The sequence below is a fragment of the Salvelinus namaycush genome, chromosome 23 (assembly GCF_016432855.1).
Source record: "Salvelinus namaycush isolate Seneca chromosome 23, SaNama_1.0, whole genome shotgun sequence".
Taxonomy (NCBI): Eukaryota; Metazoa; Chordata; class Actinopteri; order Salmoniformes; family Salmonidae; genus Salvelinus; species Salvelinus namaycush.
The window spans coordinates 10001586-10026260 of record NC_052329.1 but is presented as its reverse complement, the minus strand read 5'-3'; positions in this window follow the sequence as shown (position 1 = coordinate 10026260).

The window sequence follows — 24675 nt, the reverse complement described above, 5'->3', positions numbered from 1 at the left end:
GCTTTCGCTGCCTCCAGCTCAGCTTTGGGGCGGCGATATTCTCCTGGTTGAGCCCAGGGTCCCTTTCCGTCCAATATTTCCTCCCAAGTCCACGAGTCCTGGTTCTTTGGCCGCTGTTGCTGGTTCCTCTCACACTGCTTGATCCATGGCAGGTGGGTGATTCTGTAACGGCTGTCCTCCTCCTCTTCGGAAGAAGAGGAGGAGTAGGGATTGGACCAAAGCGCAGCGTGATAGTTTGACATAACGAAGTTTATTAAAGTAAAGACGAAAAACCGAAAACACTTCAACAAACTACAAAATAACAAAACGACGTAGACAGACCTGAACATGGAACTTACATAAATACACGAAGAACTCACGAACAGGAACAGACTACATCAAACGAACGAACAAACCGAAACAGTCCCGTGTGGTGCAACATACACAGACACAGAAGACAATCACCCACAAACAAACAGTGTGAACAGCCTACCTTTATATGGTTCTCAATCAGAGGAAACGTCAAACACCTGTCCCTGATTGAGAACCATATAAGGCTAATTACACCTGACCTAAACATAGAAACACAAAACATAGAATGCCCACCCCAACTCACGCCCTGACCAACTAAACACATACAAAAATAACAGAAAACAGGTCAGGAACGTGACAGAGTGAGAACATATTTGGGATGAGATGCCCAGGTATTTCTTACAGTCCCTCCACGCTAGTAGGGTGCTGTAAATCACAAATGTTTTGGCTATGTTGCCCACTTCACTAAAGTTATTAATGAATATAGTTGAGCTTAGTGGCAATGAACCACAGGATTGGGCTTCTATCTGGATCCACGTTGACTCTTGTCTGTTTGTGATCCATTTTAGCATGTTGCGGATTTGGGCAGACCAGTAGTACAATTGAAGGGAGGGAAGGGCAAGACCACCCTTAGATTCAGGTTTCGATAGAGTGGAGAGCTTGATCCTAGGTTTTTTATTGCCCCATATAAATTTGGTGATGCTTTGGTTAATTGTTTTGAAAAAGGAAGCTGGGAGATAGCATGGGAGCATCTGAAATAAATAGTTCAGTCTAGGGAGGATGTTCATACGGATTACATTAATTCTTCCTACTAAGCTAATTGGGAGGGAAATCCAGGTTTGGAGGTTGTTCTTGATTCGATCCAGGAGTGGAAGATAATTCTCCTTGAAAAGCCTATTCAGATCTGGTGTTATGAATATCCCAAGGTATTGAAACCCCTGTGTCTTCCATTGGAATGGGCATAGTGTCTTCATAGAACTGGTGAGTGTAATATTGAGAGGGCAGACAGTGGATTTGTTAAAATTAATCTTATAACCTGAAAACGTGCCATACTGAGCAATTGTGTCTAAAATGGGAGGAAGGGATTTCTCAGGGTTGGATATGTAGAGCAAGACATCATCCGCGTAAAGCGAAATCTTGTGCTGCAGGCCGCCTGCAGGAACACCCATAATACTTGGATTGCTCCTTATCAACTCTGCCAGAGGCTCCGCCCCCAACAAGTAGAGCAGGGGGGACAGCGAGCACCCTTGTCTTGTGCCCCGTCCCAAAGGAAATCTGTCAGAGTTCAGTCCGTTAGTAGTCACCATGGCATTTGGATGAGAGTATAGTGATTTGATCCATTTAATAAAGTTTGGGCCCATATTGAACTTTTCTAAGACTGAGAACAGAAAGCTCCACTCCATCCTGTCGAACGCCTTCTCAGCATCCAGTGAAGCCAGCAGGACAGGGGTCTTCTGTGCGTTTACTTGATCAATAATATCAAAAAGACGGCGAATGTTATCAGAAGAGTATCTGTCTCTAATAAATCCAGTTTGGTCCGCTTTTATTATTTTGGGAAGAAGAGTGTTTAGTCTTTTGGCGAGCAATTTGGTAATTATTTTGTAGTCGAAATCCAACAAGCTTATGGGCCGGAAGGAGGAGCAGGATAGGGGGTCCTTGTCTTTTTTGAGCAACACTGTAATGCGAGCTGTGTGCATTGAGTCTGGGAGAACTCTGTTTTTGCAAAAATCCTCCAGCATTGGCATGAAAATAGGGCTAAGCTGGGGCCAAAAAGCTTTGTAGAACTCTCTGGGGAATCCATCTGGGCCTGGGGACTTGTTAGGTGGCATGGAGGTAATTGCCTCCAGGATCTCCTCAGGAGTGAAGGGGGAGTTGAGATCTTCTTGGTCGGTCTCTGATAGTTTAGGTAGCGAGATTCCCTCTAGGAAGGAGTGGAGTTCTGCCTCCGTGTGTTTTCTCTCAGAGGTATATAGTTTGCAGTAAAAATCATGAAAAGTTAAATTGATCTTTTTTGGGTCATATGTGACCTCATCCTCTGCTGTTCGGATAGCCATAATTGTACGCTCTGACTGCTCTTTTTTTAATTGATAAGCAAGCAATCTACTAGGCCTATTGCTATACTCATGGTATTTCTGTTTAGTAAAGAAAACTTTTTTTTTAATCTCCCGAGTATAGTCCAAATTCAGTTTGGCTTTGGCTGCTTTAAGTTGACTCCAGGAGGTGCTGTCTGGGGATTGTTTATGTACTTTTTCACAGCGTTCCAGCTCCCTCTCCAGATCTAGCCTGTGTGCTTCCATTGCTTTTTTCTTAGAGGAAGCATATGCAATTAGATGACCTCTTAGTGTGGCTTTAGCAGCGTCCCACATTGTGGCCGGAGAAACAGGAGAATCTTTGTTGTCTTGTGTGTAGTTGTCTATCCATGTAGTTACCAATGTATGGAATGCTTCGTTTGACAGCATGGAGGTGTTGAATTTCCAGCTCTTTGACCTCGGGATGTTTTTGCAGAGGTCAAAGCGGAGGTGGACAAAGGCGTGATCCGAAAGCGCTATGGGTCCGATTGTACACGTGGCTGAATTTATGAAACTCTTTGGGATAAAAATGTAATCTATACGGGAGTAGGTGTTATGGACATTAGAGTAGTATGTATAGTCCATAGATGAGCTATTAGTCTCTCTCCAGATATCTATCAGTCCCATCTCTTTAGTAAGAGAGTTCAACATCTTTGCAGATCTAGGATTTGTGGTGGGGACTTGAGATGATTTGTCTAGGGTTGGGTTCAGGGTACAATTAAAATCTCCGGCCAACACTCCAAAGGAAACACAATGCTCATTGAACAGGGTTATCATTTTCGACATAAAAGCAGGAGTATCTGTGTTAGGGGCGTATATGTTTAAGATAGTAATTGGTTGCCCATACAGTGACCCAGTTATCAAAATAAATCTCCCCTCCGGATCAGATATGTTTTTGTCAATTATGAGTGGAACATTCTTATGGATAAGTATTGTTGTACCTCTACTGTTGGATTTGAAAGATGAGAAATACACCTGTCCCACCCAAGCTCTGCGGAGTTTGGCATGTTCAGCATCACAGAGGTGTGTCTCTTGCAATAGCGCGATGTCTGCTTTTTCCTTTTTTAGAGCACATAGTATCTTTTTCCGTTTTATTGCATGGCCTAGACCGTGGCAGTTCCATGTCAATAGATATAAGGTACTAGTCATCGTCATCGAACAGTAATCGAACTTTAGTGCAAGTCATCTCTGGGTAAAGGTGGATAGTAGTTACAGCTGCGTTCACATAAAAGGAAAATAAATGGTTTACATAAAATAACAATCTCTGAACACCCCAGCCGAGTTCCCAAACAACTCGACATATCCCGTTGGATCTATTACCTCCCCGCTCAGTCACAATTCTGTGTTCCAACCAAAAAAAACGGGAACAGTTAGCAACGCACAACGTCTCCCCCTCCCCACCAAAGAAATGCCTCATCCTCTCCGCCCCGCATTGAGTAAATGACAACGTAGCCCCCGTCCAGACCACATTAAAAAAGGGAGAAAATAAAATCAATAGCCCAGCCTACATATAGTAGGCCTAGGTTATAATATGGGGCCTATCCCTCTCAGCTAAAGGAACATAAATATAGATTGGACGGCTATAATGACATTTAGCAGGGCGGGTGGGTCTTTGGATATCGGCTATATGTTGTCTTACCTCCTTTAGTAATAACAGTAATCGCATTTAGTCAATGGTCCATTTCTCATTGACCGGGGTTGTCTTTCAAAAAATGTTTTGCCTCTTCGGGAGTTTTGAAGTGTCGCAGGGCTCCTTGGTGAAGAATCCTGAGCTCGTTTGGGTATTTGAATCCCCTAAAGATGCCTCGGTCAATGGAGCATTTCTTCACCTCGTCAAACTCTCGGCGCTTTCGGCGTATTCCAGCTGACAGGTCCTGGAGTAAGGTGAGTTTGGCGTTTCCCACTGTAATGGTGTTGGTTTTCGCCGCCTGTAGGACTCGTTCCTTGTCGGTGAATCTCAGGAAACGTATGGTGATTGGGCGCGGTGGTTGTCTGGCTGCTGGTGGGGGCCTCAGTGCTCGGTGAGCTCTCTCGAGTTCTATGGGCCTGTCGGTGGACAGGTGGAGCCACTCGGGAAGTTTGTCTTGCAGGTAGCAGATCAGTGGCATGTTTCCCTCTTCTTTTTCGCCCAGATTTAATAGAACACAATTATTCCTTCGCCCCCTGTTTTCCAGGTCCTCTGTTTTCTCTTCCAGCTGCTCTATTTTTTTTTTAGCATATGCTATTGTTTCCATGGCGTCTGTCAATAAGTTTTCCGTGGATAGGATTCGCCCCTCTGCCTCGTCCAGGCGCCCCGCGTTTATGGTTATCTTGTTGTTTATGTCAGGCAAAGCATTTTCCAGGATTGTCACCTTGCCCCCTATCGCACTGAGCTGAGCGTTAATGGCATCTAGTTTAGTGTTGAGTTCTGTACGTTGGGATCTCAGCTCAGAAAAGATGTCTTCGACAGAGTGCGAGGTTGGCATTCGTTGGGCCTCGGGGGGGAACGTGTCCTCTTTCTCCTGGCTAATGGCGCTAGCTTTTTCTGAAGCTAGCTGCTTCTTGGAGGCTTTTTCCGTCGCTAGTGCTCGAGTCCGGGTAAAAATGTCACCTGTAGTGTCGCCTTTTGTAGCCGCCATGACTTTTTGACTAAAGCTAAATGAGTTTAAACTTGAAGTGGAGGTAAGATTAGGAATTGGAAACTACTTGTGCGGAGCTCCTAGTTCATGCGGCCATCTCGTTCAGGGGTCACGTGATCCCCAAAGGTGAGTTTTAAACAATTATTTCACTGATATTATTGAGCTGTTTTGATACATTGTTGTCAGACTGCAGTGTAACATAAAAAGTCTAACAGTTTTGATTGTGTGTGTGTGTGTGTGCAGCTAATGTTACTTGCGTTTCGCTTTTTGAAAGTCTTTGCTAGATAGCTAGCATGCCAGCTAACTAGCTGGCCCCTGTCCCGTGCAGTTAGTCTGCTCCACGTGGTGGATCCAAGGGCCCGTGTCTCATTTCAGCACCAAGCTTTTTTCACCTCATGCTAGTTAGTTCTCTTCATTTTGGCTGCTTACTATATATTGATGACCAATTCTGATTAAGGTGAGTTGTTAATTTAGCCAACTTATAACTCTGCATTTTTGACTTGTGGTTGATGCTTATAGATAAATATTGTGGCCATTGCATCGGCAGCTAGCTAGTCTAGCTAACTGCGTTTCCCACTTGCTTTATCACTAGCTGATTTTGGCGGTCTTGTAAGACTGCTCCTAGAACATGACCAACGAATAGTGACTAGTTTGGGACCTGTTTCAAGTAATATCAGACAAGTTGTGGTCATGATACAATATTTTCATAATAGACTTTGAAATTAGCATTGCTAAGTAAAGGAGTATTGGTGAAAATGTTTGTAGTCATCCTTATATAACGTGTCATGATTGAAATACAAATGTAATGCTTTTTCATCCATGTTGGCCTTATTTCGTACCATTAACTGCTTTCAGACCTAGTCATGCTGATCAGGGTGAAATTCAATGGTGACGAAAAATATGCCAAGATCATTGACCTGACACTTGAAAACCTTTTGATTGGAGGTAAATGTTTAATTTGTGATTGGAAATAAATGTATTGTTTTCAAACCAGTCAGTCTGATTACTCTTACCATTACGATTGCAATTCTAATTGTAGGTTGTTGTTTTAATATTTGTCACAGCTTTCCTGAAATTTGAGATCCCACTTACTAGTTTATCAGAGGCGAAGCTGTATGATGGGTCTGGAACTGAAGTTTATGGGGATGTGTTTGAGGAGGTGGTGACACGGCCAGACACGGACAGATCTTGGTGTTTTGTGGTGACACGGACAGATCTTGGTGTTTTGTGGTGACACGGACAGATCTTGGTGTTTTGTGGTGACACGGACAGATCTTGGTGTTTTGTGGTGACACGGACAGATCTTGGTGTTTTGTGGTGACACGGACAGATCTTGGTGTTTTGTGGTGACACGGACAGATCTTGGTGTTTTGTGGTGACACGGACAGATCTTGGTGTTTTGTGGGGACACGGACAGATCTTGGTGTTTTGTGGTGACACGGACAGATCTTGGTGTTTTGTGGTGACACGGACAGATCTTGGTGTTTTGTGGTGACACGGACAGATCTTGGTGTTTTGTGGGGACACGGACAGATCTTGGTGTTTTGTGGTGACACGGACAGATCTTGGTGTTTTGTGGTGACACGGACAGATCTTGGTGTTTTGTGGTGACACGGACAGATCTTGGTGTTTTGTGGTGACACGGACAGATCTTGGTGTTTTGTGGTGACACGGACAGATCTTGGTGTTTTGTGGTGACACGGACAGATCTTGGTGTTTTGTGGGGACACGGACAGATCTTGGTGTTTTGTGGTGACACGGACAGATCTTGGTGTTTTGTGGTGACACGGACAGATCTTGGTGTTTTGTGGTGACACGGACAGATCTTGGTGTTTTGTGGGGACACGGACAGATCTTGGTGTTTTGTGGTGACACGGACAGATCTTGGTGTTTTGTGGTGACACGGACAGATCTTGGTGTTTTGTGGTGACACGGACAGATCTTGGTGTTTTGTGGTGACACGGACAGATCTTGGTGTTTTGTGGTGACACGGACAGATCTTGGTGTTTTGTGGTGACACGGACAGATCTTGGTGTTTTGTGGTGACACGGACAGATCTTGGTGTTTTGTGGTGACACGGACAGATCTTGGTGTTTTGTGGTGACACGGACAGATCTTGGTGTTTTGTGGTGACACGGACAGATCTTGGTGTTTTGTGGGGACACGGACAGATCTTGGTGTTTTCAAGCTTTGTTAAACTGCATTTTTTAAAAACTGTTTTAAGTTGTATAAATTGTGTTTATTAATCTCTAGATGCCAATTTAGGTTGGCCAGTAATAGTAGTTCAATTAACGTGTATCCTGGTGATTTACTCAAACTCTGTTTGGAGGTGTGAAGTGAAATGTTTTTGTCCTATTTGTTTCAGATTGAACAGGATTTTATGTTGCTATTTGGAGAGGGAACATCAGACAAGTTTTTGGAGAGGTGGCCAACTACATTCAAGCAAAAGATCGTCATGCTAAGCAAGACCCTAAGCAAGACCACTCAGAGAGCTGAACTTCAGGAGCTGATCCAGATGGCAGAATCTGCAGTTGATGAGGGAGCTGACACAAATACCGACGGTTAGATGATCCTAATTTATCATTTATATTTCAAATAACTCTGAAATGTTAATGTCACTGATGGAATTGACCATTTTAATCAGGATCTCTTTGTTTAGGATGGGACGGTGGCCTTTCCTTCATCCTTCTCCTGCTCCATTTCATTCCTCCTTCATCACAAGGCCACAAAAGACAAGGCCAGATGTCTGCATGCCAAGCTGAACAGCATCTTGTGATATTCCAAAAGGTTTGTATTGACATTCTTATTCTTAGACAGTGCAGCTGTAACGGCTGTCTATCTCTTCCTCCTCATCTGACGAGGAGAGGCGAGAAGGATCGGAGGACCAATACGCAGAGTGGTAAGTGTCCATGTTTTAATAATATAAACTGAACACGACAACAAATACAAAATAACAAAAGTGAAACTAACCGAAACAGTCCCGTGTGGCACAAACACTGACACGGAAGACAAACACCCACAAACCAACAGTGAAAACAGGCAACCTAAATATGGTTCCCAATCAGAGACAATGCAAAACACCTGTCTCTGATTGAGAACCATATCAGGCCAAATGAACAAACCTAAACATAGAAACAAATAACATAGACTGCCCACCCCAACTCACGCCCTGACCATACTAAATAAAGACAAAACAAAGGAAAATAACAGTCAGAACGTGACAGTACCCCCCCCCAAAGTTGCGGACTCCGGCCGCAAAACCTAAACCTATAGGGGAGGGTCTGGGTGGGCGTCTGTCCACGGTGGCGGCTCTGGCACGGGACGTGGACCCCAATTCACCATTGTTTTTGTCCGCTCCCTTAACCGCCCCCGTGGCCTCTTATGAGCGGCGATCCTCGCCGCCGACCTTGGCCTGGGGACCCTAGCCATGGGTCCCGAATGGACAGGATACTCCGGCAGCACCGGAGTGAAAGACGACTCCGGCAGCGCCGGAGTAAAAGGCAATTCCGGCATCGCCGGCTTGACAGGCAGCTCTGGCAGCTCCTGGCTGACTGACGGCTCTGGCAGGTCCTGGCTGACTGACGGCTCTCGCAGGTCCTGGCTGACTGACGGCTCTGGCAGGTCCTGGCTGACTGACGGCTCTGGCAGCTCCTGGCTGACTGACGGCTCTGGCAGGTCCTGGCTGACTGACGGCTCTCGCAGGTCCTGGCTGACTGACGGCTCTGGCAGGTCCTGGCTGACTGACGGCTCTGGCAGGTCCTGGCTGACTGACGGCTCTGGCAGGTCCTGGCTGACTGACGGCTCTGGCAGCTCCTGGCTGGCTGGCGGCTCTGGCAGCTCCTGGCTGGCTGGCGGCTCTGGCAGGTCCTGGCTGACTGACGGCTCTGGCAGCTCCTGGCTTGCTGGTGGCTCTGGCAGGTCCTGGCTTGCTGGCGGCTCTGGCAGGTCCTGGCTGACTGGCGGCTCTGGCAGGTCCTGGCTGACTGGCGGCTCTGGCAGGTCCTGGCTGACTGACCAGACGGGCAGCTCAGACGGCGCTGGACAGACGGGCAGCTCAGACGGCTCAGGACAGACGGGCAGCTCTGGGGGCTCAGGACAGACGGGCAGCTTTGGCGGCTCAGGACAGACGGGAGACTCTGGCGGCTCAGGACAGACGGGAGACTCTGGCGGCTCAGGACAGACGGGAGACTCTGGCGGCTCAGGACAGACGGGAGACTCTGGCGGCTCAGGACAGACGGGAGACTCTGGCGGCGCTGGAGAAGAGGAAGGCTCTGGCAGCGCTGGACAGGCGGGAGCAACTGTAGAGAGAAACCAGAGAGACAGCCTGGTGCGGGGGGCTGCCACCGGAGGAGTGGTACGTGGAGGTGGCACCGGATATACCGGACCGTGAAGGAGTACAGGAGCTCTTGAGCAACGAGCCTGCCCAACCTTACCTGGTTGAATACTCCCCGTAGCCCGACCAGTGCGGCGAGGTGGTATAGCCTGCACTGGCCTACGCTGGCGAACCGGGGACACCATGCGTAAGGCTGGTGCCATGTACGCCGGCCCGAGGAGACGCACTGGAGACCAGATGCGTTGAGCCGGCTTCATGGCACCTGGCTCGATGCCCAACCTAGCCCGGCCGACACGAGGAGCTGGAATGTATCGCACCGGGCTAAGCACGCGTACTGGGGACACCGTGCGCTCCACCTCATAACACGGTGCCTGACCAGTACGACGCCCTCTCACTCCACGGTAAGCACGGGGAGTTGGCTCAGGTCTCCTACCTGGCTTAGCCATACTCCCTGTGTGCCTCCCCCCAATACATTTTTGGGGCTGACTCTCGAGCTTCCAACCGCGTCGCCGTGCTGCCTCATACCAGCGCCTCTCTGCCTTCGCTGCCTCCAACTCTGCCCTGGGACGGCGATATTCCCCTAGCTGAGTCCAGGGTCCCTTACCGTCCAGAATCTCCTCCCAAGTCCATGAATCCTGTGTCTTCTGCCGCTGCTGCCCTTTACCACTCTGCTTGGTCCTTGGTTGATGGGTGTTTCTGTAACGGCTGTCTATCTCTTCCTCCTCATCTGACGAGGAGAGGCGAGAAGGATCGGAGGACCAATACGCAGAGTGGTAAGTGTCCATGTTTTAATAATATAAACTGAACACGACAACAAATACAAAATAACAAAAGTGAAACTAACCGAAACAGTCCCGTGTGGCACAAACACTGACACGGAAGACAAACACCCACAAACCAACAGTGAAAACAGGCAACCTAAATATGGTTCCCAATCAGAGACAATGCAAAACACCTGTCTCTGATTGAGAACCATATCAGGCCAAATGAACAAACCTAAACATAGAAACAAATAACATAGACTGCCCACCCCAACTCACGCCCTGACCATACTAAATAAAGACAAAACAAAGGAAAATAACAGTCAGAACGTGACAGCAGCAGCCATTATGATGAACTAATGATGGTGTTTGTTTTTGTCATCTTCAGGCAGGAACCAGTATCCAGGAGCACCTTGATGCGATTGACCGGAGCCGCCAACCATATCTTCTTGCAGTCGGGACCAGGAAGAGCAGCATCCATGCTTACTTCATCATCCTGGACAAGCGAGCCTTAGCGTGCAAGTCAACGAGCGCTCGTGGTGCCTTCGATGAGCTTTTCAAGACTCACTTTGTTTTTGGTACTGCTTACAGTACAATGCTGTGCAACATGTACACCTTCGTACAGACAACTGTGTACAACATAGACATTGGGAAGGTTAAGGAGACTCCAAGGGTTGTTGAGCTCAGAGCTAGACTCCTGCACTGATGCTGATATAAGTTATGATGATATGTTTTGTTTGCCATGCTAGTCATGGAAGTACCAACTTGCTCGTAAGGCATCTCAAGTTGATGCATGGAATGTACCCTGGTAGAACTCCTGGACTAAAATGTGGTCAAGCAGATTGTTGTTGTGTATTTAGTACATTTTCAGGCAGCATTTGAACAGGGCACATTCCGGAGACTGTCCAAATTTTGTTAAATGCTAACTTGGATGCTAATACAGCCGTTAATAATCAGCCAAGTAATGCTGATTTTCCTTCTAGTTCTAGTTGTAACCATGTTGTACCAGTGTCTAACAAGAACACACTTGATATGTGTGCGTCTGCTATTGCACATGTAACAGTATAACTTTATGGAGTCCCCTCACCCCGACTCGGGCGCGAACCAGGGACCCTCTGCACACATCAACAACGGTCGCCCACGAAGCATCGTTACCCATCGCTCCACAAAGGCAGCGGCCCTTGCAGAGCAAGGGGAACCACTACTTCTAGGTTTCAGAGCAAGTGACGTAACCAACTGAAAGGCTGCTAGCGCGCACCACCGCTAACTAGCTAGCCATTTCACATCACTGCAGGCTGCAGGTGTAGGTCAGACGACTGTAAATAGTTTTGTATCTTCCATGGAAGAAGCAGTTCAAGAGATACAGGGTCAAGCTGAAGCCACCGCTCGTACATGTATATCTTCAAAAGACACAGAAACGGTCAGAAAAATCCAACATTCTTTTCAGGATATCGAAAATCCTTTCACATCGTTCAAATCCTTTTCACATCAAAACGAAGTGCTTATTTCATACAAAAATGGGGAACCGTTCAACCAGTTGAGAAAGTCCTTGGTGTTAGATTTGACAATAGAAGACTACTGGAACTTATGATCAAATGGCCATAGCTGATCCATTTTCATACGTTCCAATTCTCCAGACATTTTGAAGAACCCAAACACAAGTGGCATGTTTAACCCGGGCATCGTTTTAAAGATGGAGTTTACTTTGATTTGGAAGATGGACTATACATGAAGAGACATCCTCTTGCATTGAAAATTCAACTCTTTTATGATGACTTTGAGACTGTTAATTCATTGGGATCAAAAAAGGCTATTCACAAGTTGGGAGGTGTATACTTCACTTTGAGAAATTTTACCCCAAAGTTTAATTCAATTTTGGTAAATAATAACTTATGTGCACTTTTCCATACCCAGGACCTTAACTTATGGATTTGATTCCATTCTTGAGCCAATAGTAAGTGATTTGAAAGTGCTTGAGACTGAGGGTAGTGAAGTTCCCTTCTTCAGTGGTCGTATACATGGCAGCATTGTCCAAGTCACTGGAGATAATCTTGCTATACATTGCCTGTTTGGTTTTGTGGAATCATTTAGTGCTTTTTATTGTTGCCATTTTTGCCTCACTGAGAAAGTGGATTTTCAAACTGTGTTCTCTGAGGATGACCCAAGAGTGACTTTACGAACAAAACACATGCACTCAGACCATTGTTAAACTATTTAGTCAAACCCAACACTACTTCATGTGTACGGTGTGAAGCATGCTTGCTTATTGAACTCTCTGCAGTACTTCAATAGTACAGACCATTTGTCTGTTGATATAATGCATGACGCTTTAGAAGGAGTTGCACAATTTCAGGTAACTTGTGTTTCAGTATATAGAAGTGAACTTTGTGACTCCTAAAGATGTGTAGAGTTCATGTCACTATAGCTACACAGAGAGGAGGAATCGTCCAGCTGCACTCAAAATGGATGATGGGACCAATGATTTGGGACTAAATGTTACTCAGTCTTGGTGTCTTCTCCGTAATTTGCCATTGATATTTGGTGATCTGTAACAGAAAGATGATAAATACTGGCAGCTTCTTCTGTTACTACTATAAATTGTAAATATTGTGTTTTCTCCTATACTGAAACACTTAATTGCTGAACATCCTAGCCTTTTCAATATTTGTCTCCTGATAGAAATCTGTTACCGAAACCCCACTTCATGATACATTATCCTTGTTGTATAAGGAATATTGGGCTGATAGAAATCTGTTACCGAAACCCCACTTCATGACACATTATCCTCGTTGTATAAGGAATATTGGGCTGATAGAAATCCGTTACCGAAACCCCACTTCATGACACATTATCCTCGTTGTATAAGGAATATTGGGCTGATAGAAATCCGTTACCGAAACCCCACTTCATGACACATTATCCTCGTTGTATAAGGAATATTGGGCCCATTCTTCACTCGTGGTGTATGCGCTACGAGGCAAAACATAATTTATTCAAAAAAGCAACCGAAGAGTTTTAAGAATGTCACTATGACCTTAGTCAAGAAACACAAAAAAATGACATGGCATATAATTGGGAAACGTTCAGCCAGGATAGACTAGCTATAGGTCCAGGAAAGATGTCAAGGCTCAATGAGCTGACAGAAAGTCATGAGATTGCTGCCAAGTTGAATGTCTCCGTGCACACAAACATTTTGTCAGTTAAATGGCTAAAGCACCACGGTATAGAAATATCGGCTTGATTTGGTCATATGTGGTGAAGTAGTCATTAAAATGGCAGTATTTTACAAAATTAAGGCTTATTGTTCTGAAAGAGGAAAATGTTTTTTTGGGTTGGGTCAGCTCTTGAAACCTTATGTTTTGATGATCATTTGCATGCATTTAAAGTTGTTTTGAAGAAAAGTCCCCCATACAAAGTATTTCATGTAAATGACATCATGTACCACAAACCTTTTGATTTGCTCATGTCATCTGGAGCAAGGGTTTTTTTGGACTACATTGTCCCCTACTCTCACTTGATAACAGTTTAAGCCAGGGCTGAGACTTATGGTTAGGTTGTGAGAAACATATTTGAATGTTGAAACAGCTTTGCTTGAGTTTATTGTGAAATTCCAAGTGCTTTTACAAAATATAATTCCTATTTACATGGGGGAAGAGTAAATAAATTAACACTGAATAGAGTAAACACATTTTTACTCTAATAGCAGTCACCCTAGATCAACACTAGTGAGTGTCACTATAACACTCAACGTGTTGATTACCTCTTAGTGTTACATTTTATCAACACCGGCCAGTGTGGTGCAGTGTTAACTTTTTGCACTCCTCAGTGTTAAATCAACACTAGAAATGTAACACTTTGATCAGTGTACTTTTTACCCTGTGTAGAGTGGGACCATATGTACTCGCTGACAGTGATAAATTTAACACTTAAAAGTGTTGATTTAACACTTTAAAATTGACTGTGTATGAATACTGATGACACCTAGCGCATTACTTTGAATCATTTTGTTTTAAACCTTCCCCAAACCATAACCTTTCAGTCCGTAACCACGCAGAATAAATGCGTAAAAAATAGACGTTCATCCATAATATATCGAATTTCGAAGGAAAACTATGAGATCTTGTTGGTGTGGGAGTGACTGTTTGTCTGCTGCTGTGTGCTCAGACATTGCATGCCGTGTGTGTGTGTGTGTGTGTGTGTGTGTGTGTGTGTGTGTGTGTGTGTGTGTGTGTGTGTGTGTGTGCGTGCGTGCGTGCGTGTGTGTGTGCGTGCGTGTTTGTGGTAAGGACACAGGGTGAGTACAGTCAGGGTTCCTCTTTTTCCTCTCTGGGGTAGTAAGCACACGCACACACAAACACACAAGCTACAGCTCAGTTCATCTGAGGTCACAGGAAGTGGCCATTTCTTTTCTCAGTTTCATGTATTTTGACTTCTTCCTCTATGATAATACACGTTCCTCTGGAAAGCTAAGTGAAGTTTTCACCATATTATTTACAACCATCTGATCCTTTCACTACGAGTCGATATGGAGAAGGTTCTCAGGGAGGGGGATAGGAGGGCTTGGATTTGGACAGAGTCCCCCAGCCAAGGTGGTTTCTGTCCTTACATAACAGAATGGGCCCATGTCCCAGTAGTGTAATATGTCCAGCCACTGCATACAGCTCAGGACATTTGGTTTTAGAGGTGTAGTTTCAGTAGAACACCTTGGGTTTTAGGGGTGTAGTTTTAGCAGAACACCTTGGGTTTTAGGGGTGAAGTTTCAGCAGAACATCTTGGATTTTAGGGGTGTAGTTTCAGCAGAACACCTTGGGTTTTAGGGGTGTAGTTTTAGCAGAACACCTTGGGTTTTAGGGGTGTAGTTTCAGCAGAACACCTTGGGTTTTAGGGGTTTAGTTTCAGTAGAACATCTTGGGTTTTAGAGGTTTAGTTTCAGCAGAACATCTTGGGTTTTAGAGGTGTAGTTTCAGCAGAACATCTTGGGTTTTAGGGGTGTAGTTTCAGCAGAACATCTTGGGTTTTAGGGGTGAAGTTTTAGCAGAACACCTTGGGTTTAGAGGTTTAGTTTCAGCAGAACACCTTGGGTTTTAGAGGTTTAGTTTCAGCAGAACATCTTGGGTTTTAGAGGTGTAGTTTCAGCAGAACATTTTGGGTTTTAGAGGTGTAGTTTCAGCAGAACATCTTGGGTTTTAGGGGTGAAGTTTCAGCAGAACACCTTGGGTTTTAGGGGTGTAGTTTTAGCAGAACACCTTGGGTTTTAGGGGTGAAGTTTCAGCAGAACATCTTGGGTTTTAGAGGTTTAGTTTCAGCAGAACATCTTGGGTTTTAGAGGTGTAGTTTCAGCAGAACACCTTGGGTTTTAGGGGTGTAGTTTTAGCAGAACACCTTGGGTTTTAGGGGTGAAGTTTCAGCAGAACACATTGGGTTTTAGAGGTTTAGTTTCAGTAGAACACCTTGGGTTTTAGAGGTTTAGTTTCAGCAGAACATCTTGGGTTTTAGAGGTTTAGTTTCAGCAGAACACCTTGGGTTTTAGGGGTGTAGTTTCAGTAGAACACCTTGGGTTTTAGGGGTGAAGTTTCAGCAGAACATCTTGGGTTTTAGAGGTTTAGTTTCAGCAGAACATCTTGGGTTTTAGAGGTGTAGTTTCAGCAGAACATCTTGGGTTTTAGAGGTTTAGTTTCAGTAGAACGGGATGGCAGGTAGCCTAGTGGTTCGAGCGTTGGGCCAGTAACCGAAAGGTTGCGGGATTGAATCCCCGAGCTGAGAAGGTAAAAATCTGTCGTTCTGCCGCTCAACAGGGTAGTTAACCCACTGTTCCCTGGTAGGCCGTCATTGTAAATAAGAATTTGTTCTTAACTGACTTGCCTAGTTAAATAAAATAACCGTGGGTTTTATGGGTTTAGCTTCAGTGGAACACCTTGGCCCAAAATCCAACACAAACAATATGCATGCACACTCACACACAGTTTCCAAACCAAGGGGTGACATGTGGCCTGATAGTGTGTGCTGAGGCCAGGACTGGTGTGTGTTGAGGCCAGGACTGGTGTGTGTTGAGGCCAGGACTGGTGTGTGTTGAGGCCAGGACTGGTGTGTGTTGAGGCCAGGACTGGTGTGTGTTGAGACCAGGACTGGTGTGTGTTGAGACCAGGACTGGTGTGTGTTGAGGCCAGGACTGGTGTGTGTTGAGGCCAGGACTGGTGTGTGTTGAGGCCAGGACTGGTGTGTGTTGAGGCCAGGACTGGTGTGTGTTGAGGCCAGGACTGGTGTGTGGTCAGTTCTATAACCCAGGGGACATCTCAGTTCAGCTCACAGTGTGTGACTTGGATTCTGATGGAATGTTCCTTTTAATAGGAAAACTGAAAATATGAATTACCCACAATGTGGGATTGAGCCCAGCAGAGCACTAACCGAGGCACAACTACATATACACAGAGCTGAGTAGACCTGCTAGACATTAAATAGGTGGGAATATGAGATGTGTACAGGACAGTTTACACACAAACAGGTGACTAATGACAGGTGGAAATGGACTTGCAACGATACCAGGTGAAACAGGACCCTAGGTACGTATACAGGTTAGATAACACACACACACACACACACACACACACACACACACACACACACACACACACACACACACACACACACACACACACACACACACACACACACACACACACACACACACACACACACAGTGGTGAATCATGTACTGACAGACAAGTAGACACCTGGGACTGGGGATATACAAGAGGGAGAATGGGAATACAGATGGGAATAAAACACAGGTGTACATGTGATCTGACACAAACAGACACATGTGGTAATAGTGGGATAAACAGGTGAGATAACAAACATAGACATTCATACAGGTGTGATTATGCTTCTCACATAAACAAGGTCATTAAGGTATGAGGAAATCATACGTATACAGACACACACACACACACACACACACACACACACACACACACACACACACACACACACACACACACACACACACACACACACACACACACACACACACACACACACACACACACACACACACACCTGTCTCTCCTCAGGTCTTTGCTCTTCTGTTGGGCGTGTTCTAGTTTTCTCCTCAGAGCGTCCACTTCTTGCTCAGCCACAGAGTACTTCCGGGTTGCCTCCTCCTCTCTCTGTTGACATGCCAACAGCTGTGATTGTAGAGAGTCACACCTGCATTGGCATGACAACCAGCCTTCCTCCTTCTCCCTGAGCTCTTGGGACAGCCTGTGGAAGAGGGGGAGGTGGAAGAGGGGGAGGGGGTGAAGGAGGAGGAGGGGAGGAGGAAGAAGAGGAGGAGGGGGAGGAGGAGGTGAAGGAGGAGGAGGAGAGGATGAAGAAGAGGAGGGGAGGAGAGGGGAGGAGGAAGAAGAGGAGGAGGGGGAGACATAGTATGTAAGAAGCAGAAAACATACAGGCCTAATGTAACTGGATGGACCAGTTATTGTTGTGAACGCAGCCTCTGCCAGTCTCAGGTGGTGGCAATTGGTAATCAAGGGTGGGGCTGCCACTTGTGTATAAAAGCTATCTGTTTTGTGTTCAGGAGATTCCAATACCCATAGGGCTGCCGTGCACAGGGAGGACAGGAACGGTGACAGTGGCATAGCGCATCTCCTACAGTGGCCTCTGTTGGGCAGGTACGTGTTTCTACCCTGATAGCACGGTACGGAGCACGTGCTGATAAGAGGTCAGAAGCGTCTCACATTACATAAGAGACAAGTGTTCCCTTCACACACCATCAGTGTGGTGTTTCTGTCAAGTGTTACAGACCATTCATCACCTCACTAAAACAAGGACTTCCTGGAAAGAGTCACTGTCTCAGAGCCACTTCCTGTTCCTGGGGCGTGGCTGAGGAAGAGGAAGTAATAAGTTGAGCCACACTCACACACACCCTGTAATGGACAATACCTGCTAAGGCAGTTCCCATCACATCTACACCCTGTCATAGAGATTACCTGTTCAGGGAGTCTCTCATCTACACCCTGTCATAGAGACTACCTGCTCAGGGAGTTCCCATCTACACCCTGTCATAGAGACTACCTGCTCAGGGAGTTCCCATCTCATTTATACCCTGTCATAGAGACTACCTGCTCAGGGAGTCTCTCATTTACACCCTGTCATAGAGACTACCTGCTCAGGGAGTCTCTCATCTACACCCTGTCATAGAGACTACCTGTTCAGGGAGTCTCTCATCTACACCCTGTCATAGAGACTACCTGTTCAGGGAGTTCCCATCTACACCCTGTCATAGAGACTACCTGCTCAGGGAGTCTCTCATCTACACCCTGTCATAGAGACTACCTGTTCAGGGAGTCTCTCATTTACACCCTGTCATAGAGACTACCTGCTCAGGGAGTCTCTCATCTACACCCTGTCATAGAGACTACCTGTTCAGGGAGTCTCTCATCTACACCCTGTCATAGAGACTACCTGTTCAGGGAGTCTCTCATCTACACCCTGTCATAGAGACTACCTGCTCAGGGAGTCTCTCATCTACACCCTGTCATAGAGACTACCTTTTCAGGGAGTCTCTCATCTACACCCTGTCATAGAGACTACCTGTTCAGGGAGTCTCTCATTTACACCCTGTCATAGAGACTACCTGCTCAGGGAGTCTCTCATCTACACCCTGTCATAGAGATGACCTGTTCAGGGAGTCTCTCATTTACACCCTGTCATAGAGACTACCTGTTCAGGGAGTCTCTCATTTACACCCTGTCATAGAGACTACCTGTTCAGGGAGTCTCTCATCTACACCCTGTCATAGAGACTACCTGCTCAGGGAGTTCCCATCTCATCTACACCCTGTCATAGAGACTACCTGTTCAGGGAGTTCCCATCTCATTTACACCCTGTCATAGAGACTACCTGTTCAGGGAGTTCCCATCTCATTTACACCATGTCATAGAGACTACCTGTTCAGGGAGTTCCCATCTCATTTACACCCTGTCATAGAGACTACCTGCTCAGGGAGTCTCTCATTTACACCCTGTCATAGAGACTACCTGTTCAGGGAGTCTCTCATCTACACCCTGTCATAGAGATTACCTGTTCAGGGAGTTCCCATCTCATTTACACCCTGTCATAGAGACTACCTGTTCAGGGAGTCTCTCATCTACACCCTGTCATAGAGACTACCTGTTCAGGGAGTTCCCATCTCATTTACACCCTGTCATAGAGATGACCTGCTCAGGGAGTTCCTATCTACCTTTATGGATGGGGAAGTGATTTCCCCCTTCCTCTCTCCCCTCTCAGCCCCAGGGGGAGGAACATAACAGACCGGACAGGTGATGGGACACCTGTTTTCCCTAGATAAGTACATATGACACCACGTCGGACAGACATCCCCATGAATCAAATCAAGTCAAATTTGCCAAGTTTATTTGTCATATGCACAGGATGCACACACTACATGTGGTGTACACGTACAATGAAATGCTACAGGTTCATCTCTCCACATTGCAACAACAGGAGAATAATAAAGTAATTTGAATACTCAGTGTAATAAAATAGAAAATACAATTTTGCATAACCTACAGTGAAGAAAAATATAAACACAACATGTAAAGTGTTGGTCCCATGTTTCATGAACTGAAATAAAAGATCCCAGAAATATTCCATACGCACAAAAAACATATTTCTCTAAAATGTTTGTTTTGTTTACATCCCTGTTAGTGAGCATTTCTCCTTTGCCAAGATAATGCATCCACCTGACAGGTGTGGCATATCAAGAAGCTGATTAAACAGCATGATAATTACACAGGTGCACCTTATCCTGGGGACAATAAAAGGACACTCTAAAATGTGCAGTTTTGTCACACAACACAATACCACAATACCACTGACTGCAGGAATGTCCACCAGAGTTATTGCCAGAGAATTTAATGTTAATTTATCTATCATAAGCCGCCTCCAATGTCGCTTTAGAGAAGTTGGCAATACGTCCAACCTGTCTCACAAATGCAGATCACTTATAACTACGCCAGCCCAGGACCTCCACATCCGGCTTCTTCACCTGCGGGATCGTCTGAGACCAGCCACCAGGACAGCTGATGAAACTGTGGGTTTGCACAACCAAAGAATTTCTACACAAACTGTCAGAATCTGTCTCAGGGAAGCTCATCTGCGTGCTCGTCGTCCTCACCAGGGTCTTGACCAACTGCAGTTCGGAGTCGTAACCAACTTCAGTGGGCAAATGCTCACCTTTGATGGCCACTGGCACATTGGAGAAGTGTGCTCTTCACGGATGAATCCTGGTTTCAACTGTACCAGACAGATGACAGACGGTGTGTATGGTATGGCGTCGTGTGGATGAGGGGTTTGTGGATGTGAACAGAGTGCCTCATGGTGGGGTTATGGTATGGGCAGGCATAAGCTACGGGCAACGAACACAATTGCATTTTATCGATGGCAATTTGAATGCACAGAGATACAGTGACGAGATCCTGAGGCCCATTGTCGTGCCATTCATCCACCACCATTCCCTCATGTTTCAGCATGATAACACACGGCCCTGTATGGCAAGGAGCTGTACACAATTCCTGGAAGCTGAAAATGTCCCACTTCTTCCATGACGTTTACGACAGCGTGTTCCAGTTTCCGCTAATATCCAGCAACTTCGCACAGCCATTGAAGAGGAGTGGGACAACATTCCACAGGCCACAACCAACAAACAGCCTGATCAACTCTATGCGAAGGAGATGTGTCGTGCTGCATGAGGCAAATAGTGGTCCCACCAGAATCTGACTGGTTTTCTGATACACGCCCCTACTTAGTTTTTAAGGTATCTGTGACCAACAGATGCATATCTGTATTCCCAGTCATGTGAAATCCATAGATCAGGACATCATTTATTTATTTTGACTGTTTCCTGAACTATAACTAGAAATTGTTGCATGTTGCGTTTATATTTTTGTTCGATCCCTGGTTTCTCCCGGATAATATTACCCAGTCGAGAGAGCGCCATGCAAAGCAGGACAAACACACTGAGACAGAGCAACACACTGAGACAGGACAACACACTGAGACAGGACAACACACTGAGACAGAGCAACACACTGAGACAGAGCAAAACACTGAGACAGGACAACACACTGAGACAGGACAACACACTGAGACAGAGCAACACACTGAGACAGAGCAACACACTGAGACAGAGCAACACACTGAGACAGAGCAACACACTGAGACAGGACAACACACTGAGACAGGACAACACACTGAGACAGAGCAACACACTGAGACAGAGCAACACACTGAGACAGAGCAACACACTGAGACAGAGCAACACACTGAGACAGAGCAACACACTGAGACAGGACAACACACTGAGACAGGACAACACAATGAGACAGAGCAACACACTGAGACAGAGCAACACACTGAGACAGGACAACACACTGAGACAGAGCAACACACTGAGACAGGACAACACACTGAGACAGAGCAACACACTGAGACAGAGCAACACACTGAGACAGGACAACACACTGAGACAGGACAACACACTGAGACAGAGCAACACACTGAGACAGAGCAACACACTGAGACAGAGCAACACACTGAGACAGGACAACACACTGAGACAGAGCAACACACTGAGACAGAGCAACACACTGAGACAGAGCAACACACTGAGACAGGACAACACACTGAGACAGAGCAACACACTGAGACAGGACAACACACTGAGACAGGACAACACACGGAGACAGGACAACACACCGAGACAGAGCAACACACTGAGACAGGACAACACACTGAGACAGGACAACACACTGAGACAGGACAACACACTGAGACAGAGCAACACACTGAGACAGAGCAACACACTGAGACAGAGCAACACACTGAGACAGGACAAACCACTGAGAGGAAAACACACTGAGACAGGACAACACACTGAGACAGGACAACAGACTGAGACAGAGCAACACACTGAGACAGGACAACACACTGAGACAGGACAACACACTGAGACAGAGCAACACACTGAGACAGGACAAACCACTGAGAGGAAAACACACTGAGACAGGACAACACACTGAGACAGGACAACACACTGAGACAGGACAACACACTGAGACAGGACAACACACTGAGACAGGACAACACACTGAGACAGGACAACACACTGAGACAGGACAACACACTGAGACAGGACAACACACTGAGACAGAGCAACACACTGAGACAGAGCAACACACTGAGACAGGACAACACACTGAGACAGGACAACACACTGAGACAGGACAACACACTGAGACAGGACAACACACTGAGACAGAGCAACACACTGAGACAGAGCAACACACTGAGACAGAGCAACACACTGAGACAGAGCAACACACTGAGACAGGACAACACACTGAGACAGGACAACACACTGAGACAGGACAACCCACTGAGACAGGACAACCCACTGAGACAGAGCAACCCACTGAGACAGAGCAACACACTGAGACAGGACAACACACTGAGACAGAGCAACACACTGAGACAGAGCAACACACTGAGACAGAGCAACACACTGAGACAGGACAACACACTGAGACAGAGCAACACACTGAGACAGAGCAACACACTGAGACAGAGCAACACACTGAGACAGAGCAACACACTGAGACAGAGCAACACACTGAGACAGAGCAACACACTGAGCCAGAGCAACACACTGAGACAGGACAACACACTGAGACAGAGCAACACACTGAGACAGAGCAACACACTGAGACAGAGCAACACACTGAGACAGGACAACACACTGAGACAGGACAACACACTGAGACAGAGCAACACACTGAGACAGAGCAACACACTGAGACAGAGCAACACACTGAGACAGGACAACACACTGAGACAGAGCAACACACTGAGCCAGAGCAACACACTGAGACAGGACAACACACTGAGACAGAGCAACACACTGAGACAGAGCAACACACTGAGACAGGACAACACACTGAGACAGGACAACACACTGAGACAGAGCAACACACTGAGACAGAGCAACACACTGAGACAGGACAACACACCGAGACAGAGCAACACACTGAGACAGGACAACACACTGAGACAGGACAACACACTGAGACAGAGCAACACACTGAGACAGGACAAACCACTGAGAGGAAAACACACTGAGACAGGACAACACACTGAGACAGGACAACACACTGAGACAGAGCAACACACTGAGACAGGACAACACACTGAGACAGGACAACACACTGAGACAGGACAACACACTGAGACAGAGCAATACACTGAGACAGAGCAACACACTGAGACAGAGCAACACACTGAGACAGGACAACACACTGAGACAGAGCAACACACTGAGACAGAGCAACACACTAAGACAGAGCAACACACTGAGACAGGACAACACACTGAGACAGAGCAACACACTGAGACAGAGCAACACACTGAGACAGGACAACACACTGAGACAGGACAACACACTGAGACAGAGCAACACACTGAGATAGAGCAACACACTGAGACAGAGCAACACACTGAGATAGAGCAACACACTGAGACAGGACAACACACTGAGACAGGACAACACACTGAGACAGAGCAACACACTGAGACAGAGCAACACACTGAGACAGAGCAACACACTGAGACAGGACAACACACTGAGACAGAGCAACACACTGAGACAGGACAACACACTGAGACAGGACAACACACTGAGACAGAGAAACACTGAGACAGAGAAACACTGAGACAGAGACACACTGAGACAGAGAAACACTGAGACAGAGAAACACTGAGACAGAGAAACACTGAGACAGAGACACACTGAGACAGAGACACACTGAGACAGGACAACACACTGAGACAGGACAACACACTGAGACAGGACAACACACCGAGACAGAGCAACACACCGAGACAGAGCAACACACCGAGACAGGACAACACACTGAGACAGGACAACACACTGAGACAGAGCAACACACTGAGACAGAGCAACACACTGAGACAGGACAAACCACTGAGAGGACAACACACTGAGACAGGACAACACACTGAGACAGGACAACACACTGAGACAGGACAACACACTGAGACAGAGCAACACACTGAGACAGGACAACACACTGAGACAGGACAACACACTGAGACAGAGCAACACACTGAGACAGGACAACACACTGAGACAGGACAACACACTGAGACAGAGCAACACACTGAGACAGGACAACACACTGAGACAGGACAACACACTGAGACAGGACAACACACTGAGACAGAGCAATACACTGAGACAGAGCAACACACTGAGACAGAGCAACACACTGAGACAGAGCAACACACTGAGACAGAGCAACACACTGAGACAGAGCAACACACTGAGACAGAGCAACACACTGAGACAGAGCAACACACTGAGACAGAGCAACACGGGAGTCCTATGTAGGGCCAGAAGGAACCTGAGGGGAGTTCCACAGGGAAGTAGTCTTATCACTACCATTGCAGCATCGCCTGCATATCTCATCAATACATCTGGGACTCAATGGCGTGTATTCATGGATACCAAGGACAGCCAGGCTTTCCAA